The sequence below is a fragment of the Phlebotomus argentipes genome, unplaced genomic scaffold (genome assembly GCF_947086385.1).
Source record: "Phlebotomus argentipes unplaced genomic scaffold, Phlebotomus argentipes genome assembly contig_32, whole genome shotgun sequence".
Lineage (NCBI taxonomy): Eukaryota > Metazoa > Arthropoda > Insecta > Diptera > Psychodidae > Phlebotomus > Phlebotomus argentipes.
The window spans coordinates 1,942,845-1,969,756 of NW_026776187.1; the positions used below are offsets into that span (position 1 = coordinate 1,942,845).

The following is a 26,912-nucleotide window of genomic DNA, read 5'->3' on the forward strand; positions in this document are numbered from 1 at the left end:
AGGTGTCAAGGAAATATGTGGCATTTGCCAGCCTGTGTGGAAAAGGGCTTCTGATCTCGCTCAGCGAGCTAAGAAAACAGCCGAGTTGTGGCTTGCAAGAATGCGTCGGTGAACTTGAGTGCTTAAGTTCTTATTGGGTTTGCTGATGGATCGCCTTCAGCAGTTAAAAATATAAAAGATCTATAATTTAATTATTTGGATCATTCAAGATTTCCAATATTTGTATAGAATTTACTGTAGCCAAAACTTTGGCTTGGTGAAAGTCTTCAAAATCATCTAAACTTTATATCCATTGACGAAAGTCTTGAGCGTGAACTTAATGTAAATGATGGATTGAGCAACTTTCTTCAATCTGAATAAGTTTTAGCAAGTAATTCAAGACACTTTCATTGTCTCATGACTCATCTGTCGATTATATGATGCTGATTTCACAATTAAGCGTAAGCTTGGACATCCGATATGAAGGCGATGAGGCGTTTTTCGAGATGATCTTCCTCGGCGACTTGTCGCGTGTGATGTGCGTTTTGCCGTTAAGCGTGAGCGCAAAAGTGCCTCCTATTGCCACCCAATTAGCATCTTCTCTGGCTTATCTCACGTCTCGAGATTCATTCATAAAGCTGCTGCTCGGGTCGCGTTTTTTGTGCTCCTCCACACATCTCTAAGCTTCCCGCACTTTATTATCTCACTTGCGCTCTCACTCGCAGCAATTTGTCTGTGGTCAAGTGACTGAGTGGCCAGCTGTTGTCTGGTCCACCTTCTCCACCTTCTCTTTCAATGCCCAAGATCCGTCAATAAGCGATATATACGCACGCTCAGCCGTTCGGCGTGTGTTTTTTTTTCACCTCATCTGGGCTTTCTTCTTGAGGCTGAAGAAGTTGTGTGGAGAAAAAAGACGCGCGGGCACACACGGAAACTGAGACGGTGACGCGAGGGAAGCCCTGAGACGCGCTCGGGTCAGTATGTAGTTTTGTTGAGAGGAATACCAACAAATAGTCAAAAGAGATGCTGTTCAAACTTGTTGAGACATGTTCTGTCTGCGGATCTGGTGAAGAAGAGATGTGAGCGATTTGTTTGACTGTGTCCTGGGCTTCTGTGACATTCACTCAAAAGTATATGCCTTCATCTTCTCACATGAGCGCAATTATTTGCATTTGACGGATTGAATGGCGAAAGCCGTGTGTGTGTTGTGCTGGTGTTGTCAGAAACGGTGTAGAATTGAATTGAAACATGTCACATAATTATCAATGAAAATGAAATTGTTCTGCAGAGAGTACACAGCACACTTTATTCCAGGCACAAACACTCACGTAAATTCCATTCATTGACTGAGAGAGAGAGAGCGGGTCAATGAAGTGGTCACCGGTGGAGGAGTGTGCTGAAAAAGTAGGGCCATGCACTGAAGAGGTGAATGGGATGCCGGCGAGAGAGGGTATGCAGAGAGACACAAAAAAATTGCCCGGAAGTTGTGTTTTGTGTTGGCTGCTGGAAATGAATAGCGGAAAACTTTTGCTTTTTTATTCTTCAGCAGATACCGAGACTCATTTCACAATGCATCCGGCAGATGCCATAAGATTTTGCCACTTTCATTCTAATTCGCTGTGGGGAGAGAGAAAAAAAAGTGTAGATTTTGCACATGAGACGATTGCACAACAATGTTTTTCCTAATCACTACCTATATACATGTCATGTCTCGAGACCACTCACGAAGAGTTATTTTTAGACTTTGTGTATGTTTTCAGTTTCACCCGGAGTCTGTGCAAGAAACGTCAGCTGACCACTGATTGTGGCTAGATGATTTAAATACGGATATAATGATTGGCTTACCTATATATTTCTTGCGCATATGTAGATATAGATAAACTGGTTTGACAAACTTTGATCTTATATGGCGAGAATTGATTTTTCTGTTTTGGCTCTTGTGAGATCTTTCCTGTGCAAGTTTTTGGTATGAATTTTTGGTTGAATTTCAGGGACTTTCTTTACTTATGACACAGAGTAAATTTTGCAAAACTGACTCACTTTTAACTGACTCAAATCAATCAGAACCAATGCAACTCATCACTGTAAATTTTCCCTGCAAGAGCGCAAGCATTCCTACGCGCTTAACCATATGAAATGGTCAATGTTTGCACACAAATCACTCCCGGAATTTGCTAACAGTGAGTGTGAGGGTTCTGTGGTTTTCCACATGATGAGTGAGAGGTTTTCCTTAAGTCGTGTGTTTGCTAATCTGAATCACGGTGTCTGTGAATGAATTGGCAGTTTATGATAGTGTCAGAGACCCAAATACCTCGGCATGAGACACCCAGAGACGATTGCGGTGATTACGTAAATTCAATGCAAAGGTGTGCCTCAGAGACTCGACGCACTTTCGATGCCATGGGAAAATTGCAGTGGTGAAATCCATTTGGAGTTCCGGAATAGGGATTGCGGGGCACCGTGCGATCGGAATGCGCGTCCTTGCGTGCGATATTCGGGATGTGGAGTGTCCCTGGGCAGCGCGACAGTTGACTGCAGAGATTGCTGAGAGTTAATGATTCTGGGTGCCTGTGGGCTGCTGCCTGTGGGTAGTTCCGGATGAATGAGGTGTGATCTTGTGGCTCATCGAGCAAAGGGAAGTGTGTGGGTTTTGCAGCGCGCCTTCACGTCATCGTGTTCAATGCAACTGACGATGAGTCATAGCGCAAGAGTGTTGTTGTCTCACAGCAGAATATATCGCGGCTGAGGTGAATCCCAGAGGAAGAGCGCGCGAAGTGAGAAAGAAATTGCCAATTGAGATTATCGGGTGTCAATATTTGATGAGAATTTCGTGTGTGTGTGTGTGTTGGAGCCTTTCTTCCATCCATTTGGGCCAATTAATAGAGCCATCAAATTGACTCACTCCTTTTGTCTCTGGCGATTGTCTCTCACTCTCTGGGTCTCCTTTTTTGTGTGGCCTCTCCGCCGTGGCCGAAGACATTTATTTATAGTACTTATTAATGACTTTCGATTGCGCGTTGAGTTGGGTAAACGTCTTAATCTTGGACAAATATTGGTATGAGGTGGCGGAGGGTTGAGAGGCGTCTCGTGTTTCGCTTTAGCAGAAGACTATATGTGTGACTTTGTATGGGAGGCTCGAATCTCTGTGTGAATTTGAATTGTTTCACATGAGTTCCAATATAGTGCGCTGCTTTGTTAAAGGTGAAAATGGGGTCTGTGTACTCTAGCTCGAGCTCAGTTGGGCGCTTTGGGAGAGCAATTTTATATGTACAATACTTGATGTTTGGTGTGTCGACAAACTCAGGTGAATTTCTCAGATGGGAAAATTTTGATGGTTGGGAAATGGTGGGAATTCCAATATGGGTAAAATATTTATTTATAGTTTTAGGGCAACCGATAACGACATTCCAGGTTGCCACTTCTTTTTTGCCTCCTCACTCACTTGTCTCCTTTTCCAGCTCATCATCGCCATCTCCGCTCTGGGCCTCACCTTTGCCATCGTCTATTGTCCGGCGGTGTGTGTCCCACAAATTCCCCTTCTGGTTTTGTTTGCACACACGTTCATGAGAATCTCTGCACGCGTTTTTTTTTTCACCCAAAGTGCAACCATGAGTCCCAATGGCATCTACCTGAAGAATCTAATTATCATCGCCAAGACCTTGAATGCCGAAATACGGAATGCTCTGGACAAAGTGCTGCAATGTCTGCAGATTTTGCCCAATTATCCCCGTATTTCATTTGCGGGCTAAACCCATTTCATGCCCTATTGTGCGCCTTTCAGCGAGAACTAGGAAGAAATGCCCATTTTGTCTACTTTAAATACGATTACTGCCTCATTGTCCAAAATAGGCTTAAGCTCTCTTTTTTCCTGCCTTTCTCACCTGCGCCGCAGCGCGAGAAAAGTTTCATTTTATATCGATTATATAAATATTTTATACAGTAATACAAACTTAATGGAGTGCATCTGATTAATTTATTTCACTATTAGTCCTTTCACTTATGCACTCAAACATTTATAATCTCACGCTAAAGAGAGTACACCGTTAGAAATCGAACAGTTTATTGAAAGTACATAAAGTGCTCATTAATTTGAGTAACATTTTTCTATACAATTTCGCGCAAGAAGTTAGATTTTTCAGCTTCGCCTGGAATTTCACTACAAATTCTTTCAAGGCATATATTTTAGTCGTTTGTAACAGTGCAAATTGTTTATGCAATTGCTAAAGTTTTCAAAATTGGGCGTGTAGGAAAAGGAATGTTTGTGAAAACTTTCCGCTAATTTTATTTCTCGCTATTTTTCTGCTTTAATTAATTATATTAATCTACATTAAATGGAACAATGAAACTCTTGTCTCTCCCAAATCATGATGAGGAAAAGGAATAGTAGAAAAAAAGAGTGTTATAATTTTATTTGCTTGATTTGTGATAAGATCTCGTCCAGCATCGCCCATGTCAAATGTCGATACGTGTGTGCGCGCGCCTTCGCGCTGGAAATTAACTAAATTAACTTATTTTATACGGCTAAAGGTGATATCTGAATAGAGCGTAACCTGTTTATTTAGTTTCGATGATCTCTTTGGAGGTTTATTTAGTGCCTCTTGGGAGATTGTGTGTATTTCTGTATAAATTGTTATAAATTTCATTGAGGGGAAAATGACTCAATTATCTCCAGAGTGTTCTTTGATAGTACAGACGCGCTGTGCGGTGTAAAGGTATATTTTAGCGTGAATTTAAGTGAATCAACTTTCTTGGGCATAATAGAAGAGGATGCAGCTTCGCGGTGTGACTGTCAATTAATGTGTTGGGACGCATGGCATAAATTTGTTGGAAAAGAGTTTCTTACATTGTGAGTTTTGGGTGTTTCGGGAAGGGAGAGAGAGAGTGATCGCGCCAGAGGTGGGGAATTTATATTGATGGTAAATGGTGCTGGCGAGGAGGAAGATCAAAAGCATCATTTCACTGGTGGGTCTCAGTTGGGATGCACATGCGGGGCTCATGGGATGCTGAAAGTCGGCGGACGCAAGGAAGAAATGTGGGATGCAGAGGAATGAAAATGCCACCAAAGGTGCTACAATCGATGGTCCATTTGGTTATACCTTTCCTTTGGTGTCTTCTTTTTCTCTCGCCTGTTCCCACGCCACATTCCATCGCCAGCGCCAAGACATTGTGCTGCGGACTCGCGACTCCAATTTCTGCTCTTTTTTTTCCTGTCCACCTCACTCCTGCACTTTTTTCCCTCCAATTCTCGCGATCTGCACTTATATTGATTTGCTTTTTAATTGTTTTTCACTCCACTTTCCATATACATACCAACAGCGTGTGTGTGTGTGTGTGTATGTTTATTTTGCGCTTTTATTTCACATATCTCGCCTGTGCCAATTATTTCAATGATGATTTCTGCCTCTCTTTGCCGTCCGCCAAATCGCCTTTCTCACCATCCGCAGTGCGCGGGGATGCGGATAATTCTATAGTGGAAGATTGTCATATAATATGACAAAATGGGTGCACTAAGAGACTATATGCTTTTTCACCATACACACCAAACCATGATAATGGTCACGTAAGAGCAATAATTTCCATGTGTTTATGAGTCTAATTTCAATTTGTGTGTGCGCCTCCAAAATGACTTTCCCATGGGAGTTTTGTTTGTTTGTCATGGACACAGAGAGAGCTGAGGCGCAATTGAGGATTGAGTTGGGGATTGTAAGAGTTCCTGTGTTAATCAAAATTTTACCAATTGATTGGCTTCAATTTGTACGGATTCGGGGTGACTACCGATCGCCGGCAGCCGCAGTATTGAACTGCGGCGGGCAAAATTACCGGTGTATAACGATATAATTCACAGAGAAAAGGAGACTCTCTGGGTAGATTTCTCATCATTCCATTTAATGGTGTGTAAAACGTCGGGTTAGAGATCAAAGAGATCGCGAGTACGAGATGGTGAGTGTGATTTGAGTCAATTAATCGCGTGAATCTGATGTGTTATCCGAAAGCCATCATCCATATATCCTTGTGAAATTGAATCTACTTGTTTTGCAGCCATGGCAGATCAATATTTTGGTTTTATTTTGTGTGTCAAACTTGAGATCTCTCGGACAAATGCAGCGCTATTGTTTTTACTGTGGCTCATTGGATATAATATAAGTTCTGAGAATTGGAAAAGCAAAGATTGACGAAGTTGTCAGAGATTTTGTGTCTCCTGAGGTGATTAATTGCTGAGGAATAATGAGTTCACGAAAAATCACCTTGCATTTCTCGACAATTTCATGAAGACGAAAATCTGAATTTTGTTAAGATGAGTTGATCTAATTAACGTCTCAACTGACAAGAGAACATCTAAGCGCTGCTCCAACGCTTCTATTTCGCTGAGATCTCTCCTCCTTTGGCTCTTGTGATATCTTTCTCACTATATATATACACACTTCTCGCGCTGTGTGTCTCTCGTGCACGGTTTCTTCTCATCACTCCGGCGTATTTGGCTTTGTTTTCGGGTAGCCACTTTACCCACTGTGCGCCATCGTTCAATCAGTTGAGTTTCGACACGGTTGTCATTCTTCTTACACTTTTAAACAATTTTCCCCACCTTCGGAGTGTTTGATGTGTGAAATAATTTAACGTTAAAGAAGTTACCAATAAATAATTTCAATATTGGACGGCCAACAATTGCCTCTCTTTGAGAGAGGAGTTGATTGTTGATGTGCCGAGGAGGCGCGCGCGGGACGGCGGGGGCTGTGAGGTGAAAAGAGACTGTGGGACGCTAAGTTGTGGTCACTTGCGCTTATTCTCACGCTTTTTTCCCTGCTGCGTACACAATAATAAATAAATTATTTCTATCTCTTTCACACCATTTTGGTATTTCCTCCCTCTTCCGATGCCTCGCTTTTTTTCCCGCGAACAGCGCTACTCGTCTAGCTTGACTCTGTGCGGTGCACTTGAGGAATTTCTAGGTGCTCCTGTGGGCAATGTGGAACGGGGAAGAAGCGGCCTGACGGTGTGAGACAGAAGGAAGTTGAAGGATGGCCAATTGTACAAATAAACACTGCCAGCATTGACTACTTGCGCAGGGTCATCCGCGGAATTTCCGATGCGGTGTTTGATGAACAATCATCAATAGAGGTGTCTTGGTTTGAAATGTGAAATTCTCTACTGTATTTTTGTACACAAGTCTGCACACTTTGAGCGGGTTTGGAGTTTGGTACGAATGTCGGCGGTTTGTGTTGTAGTTCAATTGCTGAAACTTGACGAAGTACACATAGCTGTAAAGATCGCACTGACATGTTATTCGTGTAATGTATCATCAAGTGAAGAATCCGGAGAGATGACGGTGATGTGCAAGATGTGTGTGGCACAAAAGGCAGGGCAAATCATGGGAGCCACCGCGATGATCACACATGAAGATCACTCATCAATTGATCCATTTCACGCTCTTGATCGCGATCGAGACGCTATTGTGTGTGTGTGTGTTTGGGATAAATCACAGGCACTCTGTGCCATGGACGAATGTGGTGTGCAACGGACAGGGGGAGGTTGAGATATTATAAAGTTTCTCAGACGTGATCATACGCGGCAGCTCCCGTGATCATCATTTTGGTGGCGCGGCGCGCGGGGTAAACAATTGTTGGGATTTTTAAAAGAAAGACTTTGTTGCAACAATAAAGTTAACATGAAGAATTGGTCCTTTACATTGATCTGGAGTCGCGTTGCCACCTATATATGTATATTTGCGCTAACCGTAGCGAATCAAATTGAATTGAATCGATCAATTTTCCATTCTTGTGCCTTATAATCATTCCCACCGCGGATCTATTTGATCTTCCCTTTAACACTTGCAATTCACCCATGGATCCCCAGTGACAATTCACATTTTCATGGCGGAATCGGTGCTGGACTCCACATTGTCACCTCAACATCCCGGAGTCACGCGTGTGTGTCTGTGCACTGTGTGAGGTCGTGGGAAGGTTTCACTCTTGATTAACCAATCATTTAATGTGGGGCAAGAGAACAGAGTGTCTCACTCATTTTCCCATTTCCTACTAACGTGAAACCACTCAGAAATGGTGTATTCCTATCAAAATTCCACCATTTCAAATTACCCACGATCATTTATCGCGGGTTTAAGTGAATCATGATGTTACCTATAGAGGTTATACCTTTAGGAAGAGAGAGAGAGAAAAAAAAGATGACTCCTCTCTTTATCTCATTCGATATCTCGTCTTTTGTGTGTGGTGCCTCAATTTATTTGATTATTATAAACTATGGCTATGGAACTCCGAGGCGGATGGTTGGATTCCGAAAGAACAAACCACACTGTCGAACCACAAAGTGGGATTCCGAATAAGAATCTCCGAGTGCGTGGGCGCTGATGTCTCGACGGTTTTAGTGTTGTGACTGGGGCTTGAATTTGTGGTTGCTCCTAAGAAATAAAAAAAAGAACTTTCATCTTTTTTCCAATCTTCTTCCACACACTCGCAGAAGAAGCTGATTCCATGGGATACCGCGTGGCATTCGGCAACTGTCCTTTGTGCCACCATCATTTCCATCTTTTTTATCATTAATTTAGTCTCTGGGTGTGATTAATTAAATGCTCACTCGGCCGGCCGACGTGTTTCCATGGCGTTCACCTAAAGGTCCCTAATCAAATGCTAGATGGTGTGTATGATTTATTCCTGTGATGATTTCTCGTGATCTTACAATATCTGTTATTAGTATTCCTTGTAATATTTATTTATCATATTACGGCTTAATTTATTGCCTCATGTCTTCATGAGTTTGGATTATTGGAATATTTTGTATTAATTTTCATCTGAGAAAACTGTTAATAGTTTTGCGTTGACATTCGCACAGTTGTCAGCGCAGCGACACTGCGACGTCAACGTTCTATTGTAATTCAGTGTTGAAGCGCGCGCGCGCGCGCACCGCAAAAAGTATGTAATGGGGAATTGACACTCTTTGTGAAGTTGTACCCCCTGAAATGATCTGATAACATTCCTGAGAAATCGCTCCACAGTGGGACGCATCGTGACGGAGTGTCCAATTGGCACTGAGGATCTCCCCAAAGATCCATTAATAGGCGCCCTCGATCGATACATTGTTTAATGTGTTTTATTGCACATTCTCCGCTGAGGTACAAGAAAATCTCCTCGGCGTGTCTTCACGTAGGCTGTTAGACATTTTTCAGCGTGCCTCAGCGGCACATGCCTCGATCTTGCGCTCTGCACGAGGATCGCGTCTGATCATATGCATTAGCATCTCTCTTTTTTTCTTGCAAATTTCCACCTATTTGTCTTACGCAAAAGTAACTGAGGTGTCTCGCGGTCTTTGTGGTGGATTGGAAGTGTTGGGAGTGTGTAATTAAAATATGATCTTTGGCGATCGCTTCTTTCTTTCTTTCGACACTGGCTGTGTTGGATTTTTGGAGGGTGTTCTTTGGCGCATGTGTTCATCGATTTCCTAAACACGTCGCCATGAACACATAAATTCTAAGACACCGTGGATGGGATTCTGAATTTGAGGTGGAATATAAAGGAGAGTGTGGTTGGCGCATAAAATTAACCGACACTGTCCAGCCAACAATAAAACAATTGATCGCCGCCGAAAGACGACCATGTGAGTCACTTACACCGGCTTTTTGCGTGACAACCGCATGAGTTCTCCTCTTCTTGTCGCGGCGATCGCGATGGAATGGGCGAAGTTAAATTCTAAGAAGCTGTGTGTGACTTTATTTCTTGCTTTTTGCCATCGACAATTATTCAATTCAAATTGTCATCTTCTTGACGCTACACATTGGCCAGAGTGAATGTCTCTATTTTTACATGATCCCGCGGTGATCACCGCTTGAGAGTTGCCATTCAGATGCGATCACGGCGGAGAGTGAATGACGACAGATTCTTTCAATTGCTCTGGGCCTGGGCGGAGGAAATGTTCCCAAATTACAGTATCACAGTGTGACAGGGCCTTAATTCACAATTTCCTGTCTGGTGGCAGGACCAAAAGGACTTGTTTGGTGATCGTGCATGAAATTGTTGTCAGGAAATGTTGGCTTTATTGACAAGTTTTTAAATATTAACTGCTCAGTTGACTTTGGAGGCTCTTAAATGCCTGTGCCTTAAATGCCTGATCATTTCCATTGGAGGGTTAATTCACTTGTGAGACTGATGGTGTAATTTCTCCGTGCAATTTTCGATATAATTTATTGTGTGGAGCGATTTATTGAGATGAGGGGACATTGTACTGTGGGATCATATTAAAAATCTTCCTCGGGCTTTTGAAGAGAATAACGTGGGACGTCACTTGTCTTTTCCCTCTCTAATCACAAAATGCCTCATGTAAGATGAGTATGTTATTTCTCTGGCAAAGTGAAACAAGAAGAAGATTGTTGAATTGACGACTCTTCTTCTCTTATGGTGATCATTTGAATAATTTGCAAATAAATAATTTCACATGAATCTCGACTGTATCATATGTGTATTAATAGTGTTCCTTGTGTTTCTTCTCTTTGCAGGTAAGCAGTCAATTTATGCTTGGCAGAGAGTCACTATGCATGAAATGGGTCAAATTTGTCCGTGATCAGGTATTTTCCTCGCGCACCTCAATCATTTTCTCTCTATTTATCAATTAATAATTCGCGGATGCGCTCGCACAGAGGCGCGATATAGTATATTATTGTATCTGTGGAGAATTGAGAAGACACCAATGCTCGCTATAAAAGTCATGATTGCCAGTTGGTTGCTGTGAAAAGCGTGTGAGAGTTTGACTTGCTTTTCCTGCCAATGGGCAAAATGAGAATGCAAGAAGTCGGAGGGAATATAATCACAATATGAAGAGAGTATTTGCGTCCCGGAATGTGCAAGCGCACACATATTGTGTATTATACATGGAATTTATTATTATTATTATTGCATACATTTATAATTTGTGTTATCTGCAATTATGGTTCCCGTTTTTCATAAAAGTATTCATTCGTACTTTTATGAGTTCGAATTTTAATGATGCATCTCTACGGGCCTTTTAATTGGATTTTTCACTCTAAGAGGTCATCCTCAAGGCTTCTGACCATCTCATACCTTCGCACTTGCTCTCATCGCCCAATTGGGTCGATGATCATTCGTTTGGCTGAATCCAGAGCAAAGTGAATCTTCTTCTCCCTCGCGCGACAGTAGATGCGAAATTCCTGAGATAGTGCTCGAATTGGGTGGAGGATGACCCCCGAAAAAGGAGCATAATGAGAGGAGGGAAAAAAAGGAATGTCTTTTTGCATAATAAATTTGCACTTTTGCTCGTTCATCTTCTCAACAGTCAAAGCAAATGGTGTATAAGAAGGTTGAATCGATGAAACCACGCTTTTTGGGAGTCTCTCCACCGATTCTCTACAACATTTCGACTCTTGTTGCTCCATCTGCTTGGCGAGGGGCTCCTTTCTGTGTTCCTTCTTCGCCTTCTCCACCTTTGCGCGCGATCTGGCTTTTGAGGTCTCCCTCCGGTTGTTCTTGGACGGCGTCTGGAATTCGACACCCAGAAACGTAGCACCTAAGCCACAAACACTATCGAGGAACTCATGATCTCGCATCTTTTTATCTCATGCGCATCTTGTATGAATTTTAATTAGTGCGCGAGGATTATTTCCACAAATAAAATCGTACCACCGCGCGCAGATATCTTTGGGGATATTTCGCGAGAGATATAAATTTTTATTTACAATTTTCTGAACGGTGTGTGTGTGTGCGTGTATGAGAAATTGGTTGCATCTTCATCGGCAGGGTGATGGGAGGGTGAGGGGGTGGGGAGGTGCAGTGGAGTTGGTGAGGGAGGAAGAGAGGAATTCCAACAAGAAAATTAGTTCTTGCAAATTTCTACCTTTTCATTTTTGTTCGCCGATCCTGTGTCTCTGGCGCAGCGCGAATGTTTTTCAGATAAACTTTAATTAGATGAGGAATTTGGGAGTATACATACATATTTGGAATTTGGAGCTTTAGCCTTTGGTCAGGGGGTTTATCACTGGGAAAGAGTCAGACTTGAAAGCAAGGATTTCACCATTTTAGTTCAAGGAGAATTTTCATATCTCGAGTGTGAATTTGATGGATGATAAGCGATTTGGGGAACTGTTTGTGGCACTGATTCGCCCCTCGACGATCATCGATGATCTCGTTTGGAATTTCCGCACCTCGATTCTGGGATCGGCTGCGCGAGGGGGAGGGAGGGAAGGAGTAGACGTTGATCAGAAAAGAGAGGTATGAAGAAGTTCAGTGGATGAGGTGGCAGTGAAGGTGCTTGAATCTCGCATTGCAGAGAGACAAACAGAGAATTTGCATTCGTGATTTGGCTCCTATGCGCGACAATCAGTGATCGTCGCCGGTGGTGCCGGATTCCCGGATGCATTGGATGGGGCCGCAGCCACACAGCGAGTGAGAGACGAAGGGGATCACCTTGTGTCCAGGCGTTTGGCATGTGGAAGAAGACCACCAGGTGATTTCTGCGTTCATTAATTGCGCCAATATACGTTGTAAGACAAAGCGCCAAAAACAAGTGTTTCTCCCCCCCCGAGAGAGAGAGACGGAGAGAAAACAAGAATAAATGATATGTTGGGTGGAGCAAGAAAAAAACGGCCAGAGATCTGTACATGCTAAATTAGACACTGGGGAGATGGAGAAAATGTGGGAAATAGTCGCTGGTGGAGGAGAATCTACACAGAGTCAATTTACATGTACATTGCTCCTAAATTGAGTTGCTTTCTGGCTAGTCTTTTGTCTCACAGGCATGACTTCACATGAGTCTAATTGTCATGTTACCGATATGATGGCCTTTGAAGAGCCACTGAAAGGAGATTAAGGTTAATTTTCCTGTACAACGTCTTGATGCAACATAATCGGACTATTAGCAATGTAATCGCGGGCGAAATGGTTGATGTGACATTGGGTCACTTGCAATAGATCGTCTTTGTTTTCCAGACATTCGCAAATTATATCCGATCGCGCAATGCTATATTTCTGCGGCGTGATGCCTAAATAGGCGTATTTAGCATAGATGATGGATAGATATGGAGTCAACAATAGACTATCGCACAAACTTGGGGGAGTGATCACGCCGCAGCGCTTCTCAAGAGTGATCTTGTGATACTTTTTTTTTCTTCCTCCAGCAGGCTTATGAAAAACCACCTCATACCCCAATCATTGGGTCAGTCATTGTGGAAGAGGTGTGGCAATTGTGTATTTATTCGTTGTGTGCCGCAGTAGAAACCCGGCGTCCATCATGTGTTAAAAAAAAATCCTCCTGGCACTTTGCTTTATTTGTTGCTACAGCGCGATCTTGTTTATTATTTATTTCGGCGACTCCAAATAAATATTAAATTCCGATACACAAAATACACCCAATATGTCTGCAATGTTTGCACTCATGTGTATTTCATTTTCCTGCCATCTCTCTCATCGGCATTTTCGTGAACCCGTGAGAATTTCACCCACGCAGCATAAGTTTGGCGTGAATAATGAGCACCCAATGCTGCATGATCACTTCTCCTGGCGATCACCCCCCTATTCTTGTATGGGAGAGAAGAAAAAAAAAAAAATCACATACACACAAAATGTGTATCTGTTTTGTATTAAGAAGTATAACATGGGAAAGAAAAAATCCCAACCACACATCCATTTCACTATGGATAAATTGTACAATTCATCAGTGATCATACTGGGTGCCTCCTGTTGTGTTAATGTCTCTCCATGCCGTGTGTACCTCATTCCCCCATTTGTTCGCTCAGCCTTCCTCCCCGCAGTTGTTGAGTGAGATGATAATAAAAATAAAAATAATACACTCTGTTTTCATATTTATGATGTTGAGGAAAGAGTGCACGAGAGATGGGTGCAAAAATATGATGAAAACAAAGATCGCCGTGCAATATGTGAGCTCTGTTTGGTACTCAATCGTGCTGGATGTGCAGGAGAAAAATTGCCAAATAGAAGAGAGGGAGAGAGAGAGGAGATTGATCAGGAGGCGAGGGAATTCCAAGCATTTCTCAATCATTAAATATGACACATTGGTATAATTAATTTAACGCGCGACTCGATGGTGTTTGGCTATGAGCGGGTTTATAGGAGGAGATCGAGAGGAACGACAACACCTAATAATCCCCAAAAGACTGCTGAAACTCTCCCAATAGACTATAATGAGTCAATTTCTGCCTTTGACACGACGCGGGGTACACAAAACTGGGAGAGACAGCGAATGGCCACACGCGATCGCAGGTGATCGTATCGAGGAATGTAACCAGAATACCGAGGGAATCTGGATCACGTCTCTCCTTTCAACATATTTCGCTCACTTTCCGAATGGGTGATCACGATGAAGTGGTATGGCAGTTTCAGTGCATTAAAGAGTCAAGTTTTGAGGTGTAGAGAATAGGCAAAATGTATCCTTTAATCCCAGTAAAGCATGAATTTTACTATGAGGAATTATCTGGTGATGTTACTTGTGTAGCTGTGTGCCATTGTAGCAGGAAATGAGTGATTTGTAGGGTGTTGTGGAAAGGATCACTCTATGATTGACTGATGATTTCTCAGTTGATAGTCATGGGTGTTTGGCGTTGGAATTTCGGTGGATTTTTTTGTCTTAATTTTATTATTATCGTCGTTTTTTGTTACTTCATTTGCCGTGTGGTGTGTGCCGAAGTGTTTTCTCTGGCATGTCTTGCTTGCCAGATTGAGACACCTCTTCTCTTAGCTGAATCCTCGGCGCTGTTCGATCTCCCATGCGCCTCGTGTGAGACAAACAAATTCTCCGTGTGGTCGAGAAACAAGATGATCATGGTGTGTCACATTGAGACATGGGTGGCTGTTTCTTGCCTCTCACTTGCTCCATCAAGTGCTCTCGTGTGGGGACCTTTCAGTGTGTGGCATCTCTGTCTGATTATCATTATTATTGCCTTTATTAATATGACGTTAAAGAGACTATTTCTTTGGGTATTTTTATGAGACATTTATGGGGACTGTGGTGTGTGGTGATACTTTGTCTTCTCACCGGTGTTTCTCCCTCTCTCACTCTCTATCTCACTCGCGTTCTGCCTTTTATTACAAAGCGGCGATCGTTATTCTTTTCGGCTTTCTTTTTATCTAATAAATCTTGACCATTTAATATCAAATTCATTTTTAATGTCACTCCGATGGGAATTCAATTTGCATTTATCTCAAATGGGGGTTGTGAGAGAGTGAAGGAGATGAAAATGTGTATACACAAATCTTTTATGTGAAGTTGATACTTATGGGAAGTCTTATGTCTTTATGTCCATAATAAGGTATTGTGTGTGTGATGCTTCGGAATTGGAATTTATCACTGTGCGCAGAGACCTTCTCTTGTCGCCGACTTGGACAAATTGATCATTAACCCATTTTGCCAATATGTCATATAAATTGTTCGGACTTATCACTTGTAGTTGATCTCATGAGGTAGAGAAACGTGTATTGAGAGATGAACTTGTCCCTAATTGCACTTCCCCGAAATCTCACTTGCATATGCATTGAGTGAATTGAACTCAAGGATGGGCGCGCACAATGAGAATGAGGATCACGAGCAAATGAAGAAATCCTTATTAGCGCACTATCAGTTGCTGACATCTCGAGCACTCTGGGTAGAATCGGCGTGTCTCTAAGTCAGTGGCATTGCCATTATATAAAGCAAGATCGCGCGACGTCCAGTGAAGAGCTGAGCTGAAATGCCAGTGATTTACCACCAGCCAAGATCGAGCCAATTGCAACTCACTGCGAGTTGCAATATTGTAATGAGTTTTGAAAGTTCGGGACAATGACAATTCAATTATCATTTGCAGTTGGGTTATTCCCGGTAGTTCGCCTTCCCCTGACCACCTCCGGCGGGGGGAAGACTTTCAATTAATTCTAGGAAATGCTAAAGTTAATTTGCAAATAATGATCGGAATTTGTGTTCACGTGGTGATATTTTCACTGGTGACTTGTGCTGATGACTGGTTCACTTGCAGCATACCTCATTGGGTACTGGGGGAAAAAAAAAGAAGAAAACCGATGGTATGGTGGATGGAGGATGCGAAAATTGTTGTGCCGAAGAATCTTCCAGCTGCTCTCACTGGCAGTGACTTTTTGATCAACGGTATCCAGGCAACAACCTCTCCTCATCGGCAGAATGGGTGCTACAGTAAATAAAATCAACACATTTCAAGAGCGTCGCGCTGCGGAATTTCGTAGCCACGGGGCGATTTTTTGACATTTGATTAACAACATTGTAAGTGGAGGCACGGTGAGATCACTTGCATGGGATATTGGGAGGCGAGCGGGAGAGTACAAGTAATTAAACATAAAGTGGTGCTAATAAAAAGGCCCCAGCCGTGGAGGGGTTTCGAGAGGGGGTGGGGGAGGGGCGACAAAAAAGGTGAATGCGCCACAGGGACTGCACTGGGGTCTTTTGGCCTCAGAACGGATTCCACGATCCTCCCTTTGGGTCACTCCCCATGATCGTGATCTCGTACATTGTGGAGTTTAGCTGCTCATCTGATGAAGATCACCACTCATATGGGAAAAGGAGTCCGCCTACAGAGGGTGCCAAAAGTGTGGGGCCACATTTTGGGGGGGCTCGATTTGGAGTATGTGGAATTTCGGGGCTAATTGCTATGTTTAGTAGACAATAAAGATCTCTCACATGTGATATCTTTAACAAACAATTCTAGAGATTCGATGGGAGCAGTGGGCGTTCACCATCTCCTCCTGTTTGGGTAAATTTGATCAATCCCTCCGCACTGCTCCAGATGCCACTGCGGATCATAGATTCTGGGAATAGTCAGACTGTGACTGCTTCCCAGGGCCACACACTTTTGCCACCTTCTGTAGATGTGATGCGCATGCATATAGTCGAATTATTTAGCCACACATATTCTGATTGCACACTCTCTTGTGGCACTGATCGGGATCTGGCGCAGTGCAAGAGCGAGAGGTGCATTGAAAAAGACAGATATGGAGAGACATTGACTCTCACGGATCGTCAGATGGAGAATGTGGAGCGGCAGCAAAAAATATTTATATTTACAGATTTATAGCCCGAAGGGATGTTGCTTTGGTGTGCATCGTACAATCAATCCACTTGGTATTGCTGCAAAAAAATGCTAAATGCACATCTTGCGAAAAATAGGGCTATGTGCGAATTATCTGGTGGTTCTCTTTGCATCTCATCCGTGTTAGTATAGTTAGTTTATTGGCGCTGTTGCTGTCTTTTGCATTTTGTCTTGTCCTTTTTCGGTTACCCTCCGCCACACAATTTACTTCCATTTTTTGCACACCCCTCCCTTGACGTGCTCAGCCCAGTTGCAGCGCGGCTCGAGTGTGCGCGACCCCAGAGAGAACGCGAGGAGGTGGCAATGATCTTGAGGTTTGGGAAGAGCCGCGCGCGATGATGAAGTAGGAATATGATGAGATCGTTTCGATGGGAAGACAATCTTCCTGAGTCGGCGCTCGCGGCGATCACTTTAACGCTGCTTAAATTCTAATCAGACTACACACAGCAGACAATTTATAAAATTCGGTGTTCACATTGGCAAATAAACCCAACTGCAACTTTATGGATTTTCTAATTGGCCAGAGCGTGGTCAGATGGCGAAAAGCCACGGATGGGAGAAGAGAGCGCGCAAGAATCAAATTATCGTGGCAGATTGTGTTTCTCTTCGCTTTTTCGGGAATTTTGTGCAGGAAATTTATTGTAGTGAAATTAAATCTCTATTCACATAACCCGAAGCCAGTCGCGCAGGACAAGAGAGGAGCGGAGCGCGCACAGGTTGAAGAAAATCAAAATATACGCGCGATATATGCGGTGATGGCAAAAAAATCCACGTCCAGATGCATTAGTAATTATGTTTCATCATCGTTTGGATTCCACAACTAAATGGTCTCGTGCGCACATCTTTCGTGTCTGAGACTGTCGGATCTATTTGTGGTCTGCGCTACTTCTTGCCGGTGGTTTTGGCTGGGCGAGAAAGGCTCTTCTGGAGATGCTTTCCATCGCTGGCTTATAATGGGTAATCTTTCGCGCCGGCTCTATATTAATCCCATGTGGCCCCGAGGGCGAAATTGAAAGGATATCGTTGGCTTCCACTCTCGTTGATTATTGTAATTTCCATCCCGCATGTGGTGAATGGTGAGGCGTCCCATCCCTACAATTCCTGCGCCCTGCTTAGTGATCGCGGCCCGATCATGCAATCTTTTGCATATGCTGGCAAAATCTGTGTGTTCGCTAATCTTATTGGGAGATTTCGCTTCAAGATCGATGGCACTGTACGACTAAATTTGGCTATTGTCGCGTCACGTATGAGATCACTCTATGCGATTGAGCATTTTTCACCACCATCAGTGCGATGTTCCGCGAGGGATTATGGGAGAATGATGTAAAAATTTCTGTTATTCCCGAAATCACAATCGGCGCTTTTTTCCTTTTTGCGGCTCAAGAGAGTCTTAACATTGTGCAACAGGGTCAAGAGATTCTTAATTGGATTTCGATGCAAAAACCCATATTAAGATGCGCGATGTCGTCGTGTGGGCATTTTTCAAGTCACCCTCATTTTTTCAAGTGTGCATTCTGACCAAAAAGTCGCTGATACTGTAAGCATGGCGACTGGGAATTATTAAAAATCGAGTTTAATACACATAAATTCTTTTTTATGTTTGGAAATTAAGCTCTTCAGATCGGGAATTTTGTTAGAGCTTGAAAAACAGACACACAATTGTCCCGTTTGTCTGGAATTCTATAAAGTGCAAGAACTAATTTAGCAATTAGGAGTTTGTGTTGATTTACCTTAGAATCACTCCTACCCTTGAGGCTCTCCAGCTCTTCTTCCAGACTTCTATCTGAGCCAAAATATAACCATTAGGATTCCTTAATCAGCCCGACAGTGACTTCGATCGGCGATGGGATTGAATTTCACCCGCTATGTTGTGTCTGATTTGGAGTGTGGCCAGTCTATTTCATCAGGTCCGCGCACGGTGTCTTGTTAATGAGACATAGGAGTAGATATATAGGGTTTTTTAGAGGCTTGGCGCCTTTCAACAAATTATGCTCCCGAGGTAATTTCGCCTGGCCCGCTGCACGTGTGTCTGGGTGCAATAATCAAGTGTCTGCCTGTGCTGTGGTCACCTTTTCGCTCATCCCCCCAAAGTGAGCGCACAATCTCCGTGGCGGCTGCCATCGCCTAATCATCTTTCGCTGGGCTTGATGCCCCGGCTTTCTGGGCGTCGAACATGCCGGCGAGAGGCGTTCGGAATCCGAAAAGTGGAATTCCGCGCGTTCCAGAATTAATTGCAAATTGGCTAGTCGCGGCTACAATAAAAGAACAATTTCGTGGCAGATGCGTTTATTGGAATATGCAGAGGAAGAGGGCTTTTTGTGTGATGCGCAGAGGCTCCCTTTTTTAATTATCACGTGGAATTTTTTCGTGAGGTTGTGGCGAAATTTATTGCAGAAATTAACTTCTAAGCCATGAAAGGATTAACTCTCGAGAATATCAAAATCCAATTTTTTTCTAATGGTATAAATCTTCAAAAGCTGCTTATCAGCTTTGGGAAAATTCACTTAATGCTTCACTCTGCATTGAAGCCATGTAATTTCTCTCTGAACCATTTTCGCTGTGAAAATTGGTAATCCCTCTCATCTCCCCCACTTTGTTAATAGATAAATCGCACTCTCTCTCTCACTCATTTTCGTGTAATAGCAATTAAAATCGGTATCAAATTCCCTAATGCAACAGCACACGAGGGTTCAATAAACCCTTTCCATGCGGACAAATTGCTTTGGTTTGCTGTCGCTATCATCATTTCTGGGCAGAAAGTACATAAACATGAGTGTGTGACGCCTGTTTGTCTCAAATCCCAACACCAGATTGCCATTTCACTCGTCCCTTCCCGGGCTTTTTCACTGGCTGCGGCGGAAGGCAGAAAAGGGAAGATGCTGTGGCGACGTCGTCGATGTGGAAAAATAAATGGGGGAGACAAATTATTGAGCGTGTGTCGGAGTCAGTGGCGTCTCGGGGCGTCTATCATGTCCCAAAAACTTTCACAAGTGGTTTGGCGGCGAAAATTCAATCGCAGATTGCTCATCCATGCAGTGATTTTCAGATGATTCCCGCTCCTGGGCGGCTGAAGAGCCACGACGCAGGACATTTGAGGGTGTGACACTGAGATTGCGTCTCACTGGGATGGTTATGGGTGAGATTGGTGAGAGCAAGAACGGCAGCAGCAGCAGCAGAGAAGAAGAAGAATGTGCGTTTCGCTTCGTCGATTTTAACAGACTGACTGTGTGGAATTTATGTATTTTCGCTATTTTATATGCTAATTTTCACATTTGTTTCATTTGGTTCTTAGTGGCTGTTGTTTTTTTCCCTCCTTTTGCTTTATTGTTACTCCTATTCGCTATATATTTTACCACGACTCTCGAAGAGAGAGAGAGGATCTTCTTGTGTTTTTCACTCAACACAGTCCAAAGGAGGCGAAATGGAGAGGCGCATGCATAAATTCTTGTTCAACGATGTTTTATATGTGAGCCGGCTTGTTGTCTTCTTCGCGGGCTTCTGTGGATTGCACTTTGTCGACCATGGGGGGAAATAGTCGAATACACCCATCAAATAGGGCTGGGATGGCCGAGGCAGGACGACGGAATCATTGCAGAAAACACACAACAGCTATGTGATTGTATCAATGCGGAAAGGGACAACTTTATCGATGACAATTGCCAGTAAATCAGAAAATGCAAGAAGTGCGGGGAAGAGCACATCACATTGTTACATTTGCCCAGTGGTGGAAACAATTTAATTCTGGGAGTGTTTCACTCAGTGTGAGACTTTCCTGACTTTTCCCGGTCGCACTCAATCTATTCAATCTTCATCAGTTGAGCAATTTTTCCCAAGATACACTCATACGCATTCACACACACACACCGCCTTGACGGCTGATTGCGCGGTGACTTGTTGGGATTTGGTTGATGGAGAGGAAATTATCCAGTAATTTTCATTTCGGGAGTGGATTTTTGAGGATGCCGAAAGATTATTATTTGGTATGAATTTGCAATCTATTGTCTCAATTCTTTGTCTTGACGTTGAGGATAAATGACCTGAGAAATTACTTCTTACTCTGGTGAGAGATTATTGATTGTATTTGACTTTCCGACTTCTTATGATATGATTGTTTTCCTGAATACATTCTGGTCTTGAAGATTACATTTGAAGTAATGGAAAATTTTAATAACCAGTCAGCTTTGTGTTTGGTTTTATTTGCAAAATACAGGAAGAAAGTGTTGAGAAAGTTAAGACTTTCAGTATGGAGAATCATAATAATGATTTCAAAATGCTTTTAATGCAGACAACTTCAGGTTGTATCAATTAAAATGCTTGGAAACTGAGCTATAAAAATTCTTGTCTATTTAACATAATCCGGAAGAAAATGTCCATAATTAATTTATGATGGGCAACAATTTTTTTTCTCCTCCTCCTTTATGTGTAACATTATTTTTCTCGCGTCTTTCATCATTTCTGGAGGTGTTTCTAGAATGGGGAAGAGGACTGGAGCAAAAAAAAAAACATTCAAGAGGTGTTTGTAAACATTCAACACTGCCAGAAAAAGTGCTTCTCTTGGGAGTTCACGGCAAGAAGGCATTGAGAGCGAGTGGTGAAAATGGTTTTGGCCAACAAAGAGAAGAGAGAGAGCGACTCTGTGATAAGGATCTCCTTAGAAAATACATCTTTCTAACGATGGACGCGGGGAGGAAATGTTAGAATGAGTTTGTGGAATTTTCTCTCCTTAAGCGTGTACTGAAAAATTATTGGATGATTTTCAATTATTCAAATGCATGTTGGTCGTGTGTAATTTGGAAGAGGGCACAATGTCTCTTTTTTTCTGTTAAAGCCCGTGGCGACTCGAAGGCAAGTGAGTCAAATGGACAAATATACAAATGACTCAAGTCATTGGGAGAGATTTAAGTGGTGTTGTTTGACGACGAATGAAACGAATTGACTTGCTTCCGGTCCAAGAGGAATTTTCTCACACATCTTGTGTGCCATTCAACAGAAAATGTGTGTGAGGTTAGCATATAAATGGCTCTTAAATGATATTAGGTGGAGTGATTAGAGGTGGCTCTCACTTTTCTTCCCAAGAGTGAGTGACTCCTTCGGGTGGCGCGGCCGCCTCACTGTCAACCCACTCGCGTGGGACTCCCTCAATTTCCATTTCCGTGGGATTCGCCGGCGTGCCATCCACTGACGATTTGTCCTGACCCGAAGAGTTATAAATTATCGTTTCTAATCTCAAATTTATGTTCGTGAGAACAATTGAAACTCATTTCCAACAATTAGCGTGCCGAGTACATCATGTTAAGTACAGTACATTATATATCTGCGATTTGATGGCTTTAGATTTATGAGTTGCTGCAGAACACAGTCTCTCCTGGTGGGAAGACTTCTTTTTCCCGCCTTTCCGTGCCATCGTCAATGTGTGTGGCACCATTTGGACTGCGGCAACTACTTGAATTTGTCATCTTTCCTATGCCTTTTGTGACAGTCTTGCAAATTATGCGGCATTCCAAATCACTCACTTCATATCAATTGACAGTCTTCGGGGAAATTGCACTGCAGAGCTTCAGTTTTAGTACAGTTTACTCTGATTTACATTTACTGCGCCATCATATTCTTCCGATGTTGGCAAAGTGAGAAATTATTGCACAGTAATTGACTTCTAACCCTCGGAAGAACGTAGAGAAATTGAAACGTGAAAGTTTGTGTCTGCACGTAAAGTGTAAGTAGAAAATTTCACACTTCGACTAAACAAATTGACAACATTTATGTTTTTGAGACAACAAAAAAATCTTTCAGTCTTTGTGATTTCTTATCTGTAGTTTCTTGATTTCTGAACGGCGTCTATTTTAGCAGATCACAGAGAAGCGTTTCGTGTGAAATCCCCAACTTCTGTCTACTATCTTACTAACTGAAGGGTTAATTATGAGCTATATTAAGTGCATAATTACTATATATGTACATAGTATTTATACAGAAACAATTAATACAATGTTATTCTGAGTGCACTTGAACATAAATTCAGTCATCATGCAATGCTGGCGCATGAAATTTCCTCAAAGAAGGGTTGCAATGACGACGGAAGCGGTGGGCAAAAGACATAAAGAAATCAGCACAGAGAGAAAGAGGAACTTGTGGGCGGTTAAATTGACACAATTACATGCGACAGAGTATAATTCACAGATGATGCTTAATTGTACAGAGAGCCTTCAATTATGTTGCCTTGTTGTGCATTAGAATCCGCACTTTTGTGCCATCTTCAGACTATATATATATTGTGAATTGTCGTTGTAGGAAAATTACACTTTATGGTATTTGGTAAAACACCGGAAAAGATTACTTAAATTGTCATAGGATTTAATTAGACGCATCAAATTTGTTCTCTTCTTTCTTCGCCATTTAACCCGCGAAGGATTTTTTATTTCTGTGGGTGTACTTTGAACAGCAAATTTGATGGAAGTAATTAGACATTATTTGTCAATGCTGAAGCTTGTCAGTTGCAACTACTTGGGCACTTTGAAGTGTATGGATGAAAAATGTCTTGTTATCGTCGTTAATCCTGTTATGACAATTGTTTATTGAGTTGTCTTAGTCAGATGGTCTGAGTTGGACAAATTCCTCTACTCTGTGCAGAAATGAAATCACTTTTCGTCTCTTGAAGAGCTTTGGTTCTGTTCCATTGACAAAATACTAAAATAAACTCCCTCCACCCAAGTCTAGACGACTTTTCCAACTCGACGACACTATGTCCCAATGCTTCTTCGCCACTCCAGTCCCTTGGAACATTTATTTCCTCTTTTCATCCGACTTTTCTTCTCTCCTCCTCGTCTACACTATCCAATGGCAGTGCAAGAGGCCCAGAGCAATTAATCAAGCTAAATGATTGGACAGAGAGAGGAGGTAAATTGAGACATTTGATGGTCTCTCAGTGATTCTGATCTGATGGGGGGCGAAGATTGAGGGGAGTTTTTATTGCCGATATAGATTTTTATGGGATTTATGTGTCATCATTGAAATATTACAGTGCTGGCAGAAATCCAGTGGGAGCAGAGATTTTTTTTTTGGGGAGAGAAGAATTGTGGGTCCACGCGGGAGACTTAGCACAATCGCCAGCTGATGGGAAGAGCCGCCCAGCAGGCACTTAAGAGCCGCGATCGCGCAGATGGTACATAAGAGGGGGATCAATGTCACACAAGTTGGCAATTCATGTGCATGAGCGCGAGCGCAAAAAGCCCAGTGCATGTCTGAAGGTCTTTGTCACAGTCATCACACGTCTGAATCGGGGTTATGGGACGTGGTGGAGTTTGGCGGCGTGTTTGGGAATGTGCCATCGGAAATCCGTGCCAAAAATACGTCGGCGGCGACAATCAACAGGCAAAAAGCAAGAGAGTGTCTGGTGGATAATGTCTGGGATGGTGAGAGATGCCTCTCCAGGAACAGTCTTTTGCGCTATTTCGGGAATATCTCTCCGGATCAACTGATCCCGACCAGCTGACTGTGCATTCTGTGGCGCGAAGGGATTTTCGCAGTGAAGGGTTTTGCCCTATAAGAAGAATTCAACGGTTTATCAACCTCTTCATATGTTGTTTCTCAAGTCCTCGTGTATGACATATCTTTGCCCACAAATCAGCTAACGCTGAATCGTATTATCTATGTGATGACATCAGACTTGAGGGAAATTTTCAGTTTAATCTCTCATGAGGACATTATAGCGTATGATTTTTGTGCCATTGACTACAATTGAAATGATTTGCTCCCATTGAATTCCTTTCTATTGTTTTTCCTCAACCCGATTTTGCACCCAGACACAAATCGCAGGGGAGCAGAAAGGAACCGCGCGATGGCGTGCACTGTACAATTGAATGGAAAATGGATGAAGTGCTCAATGCCTTGTTGCCTTCTTCTCGCGGGGCGCGCTATTATTAGATCCGAAGTGCAGTATAGTTTCACTCCCAGCTCTCTCAATTCCCTTTAAGAATGGGCAAAGGTATAAGAGAGAGGAGTGGAGTGGAAAAAAAAGTACCAGAGTGAATTCCTCTTGTCTTACTTTACCTTTCTCGCAATTCCCATCTAAATGACATAATGAATACCACAAAGGACAAAAGGCGAAGCAATTGAACCATAAGTTTTTCCCATATCTCAGAAGCAATATAAGAGAATTGTGCCAAAATGAAAGGAGAGGAGAGATCTAAAGCACACCAAATTGATTCGACTGCAATTTTTCTCAGCATTTTGTAGGAATCGAAACGAGTGTATTATATTCAATTTCTAGCACATATAACGACTAAATTAAGAGGGGAAAGAGAGGAGGATTATATTGAATATATTTGCACCCATGATGGGATTTAGGGTCAATGGATATAGAATTGATCGCGCGCATAGAAGAGATGCTCCTTTGAATTCAATGGACACCCAGATTCATCGTCTTAGGGCGGCTTCTGCCACTTTGTTTCGCCTGTCTGGGCAAGAAACACTAGGATTGTTCACAATTTCATGGTAGCGACAGATGAAGCGCCTCCGGATCCATAGAATTCCGCCTCGTCCATCGGTGGATCAAGAATAGTAAGAGACATCAATTATAGAAATCTTATATAGGAGGCAAGCTTTATTGGGGCCTAAACAATTGAGCCACCAAATTCCCCCGTTCCATCCTTCACCATCAGCGGCCCCAATCGAAATTGATCCCATTTGACTTCATCTTTCGCTATAACCAATATGCGATCGCAAAGCTAGGCAAAGAGGAGATCAAACGAAATTCCACTTTTGCCTCCCTGTAAAAAGAACAATCGCACAAGATTCTGAATTCTTCTTCCTTCCCTCTGTCGCTCTCTCTCTCTCTCTCTCTCTCCGCGCGCGGAGATATCGTCTGGCATCGAGATCACAATCTAAGTGGAGGACTCAATGATAAATCTCTGGCTGGGAAGACGTGTGAATGCACTGCGGTTGCGCTGTCGAAAGTAGAAACTTTATCTCTAATTAGACCAAGAACTGTGATTCCATGAAAGGTCCGATACTTTGTAGTGTAGTAGAGACGATCATAGAGGGATAATTTAATTTCATATGTCGCGATATATGGAATTGTACATCATACAATGTGTCATAATGTTGATTGAACTGTGAATTGTGCAAATTGAATTGTTTTTTAGGGGTTAAAGTATGAGTGAGCATAAATTCATGTGATCTCACTTCATCTCAATCCAGTCACTTATGATCTTTATCCGGAATAATAGGAGAGCTTATTAAGTTGCCGTCAATTGAAGTGTTCACAGCAGCACTGTGGCCTAGAACGGGAATCTTGTGGTAGCGAGGGAAATGCTGAGATATTATGCAGTGGAATTTGCATATTGCAAATATGTGATGTGGCCCAATTTGATGGAATAATTCTATTGTCACACACCGCAATGCATTGAGAGATTGGAAGAAGGAGTGTGGGAACAACAGGATGGCAGCAATAAGTACTTAAGTGGTGATTTATTATATCGCAAGTGGGAAAAGTGTATCAAAACAGGAGGAAAAACATGTGATTCAGTCATTGTGAAATGGATGATGTAACTGATTTATGGGTGGCAAAATATAAGTTGAAATTGTGAAGCAAATGAGCTAATTTGCTAAATAGCGGAAGTAATTTCTGCAATTTGAATATTCCACTTACACATCTTGGCCTATGATCATCTCTTAACACATTTGTTGTCCAATTAATTAATTAATCTCTTAATGACCTCACTCGTGTGGCTACTTTGAGGTTGTTGTTATTGTTTTTTTTTTTCGGCTCACTCGCGATGGTCAGCGTGCCACCGCGAGGCTAGAGTGCGTTGCTTGTGGAGTAGAAGAAGAAGGGAAATTAAAGAAATTTATAGCATTGAAATTGTTGAGACAATAA

The 26,912-nt window shown here is 42.5% G+C and overlaps 1 protein-coding gene across 2 annotated transcripts in view; it reads left to right on the forward strand.

Annotated features, from left to right (window-relative positions):
• LOC132264125 (protein rhomboid) overlaps positions 1 to 26,912 on the forward strand; it is an 82,144-nt gene that overhangs the window by 39,299 nt on the left and 15,933 nt on the right. The window lies entirely within an intron of this gene.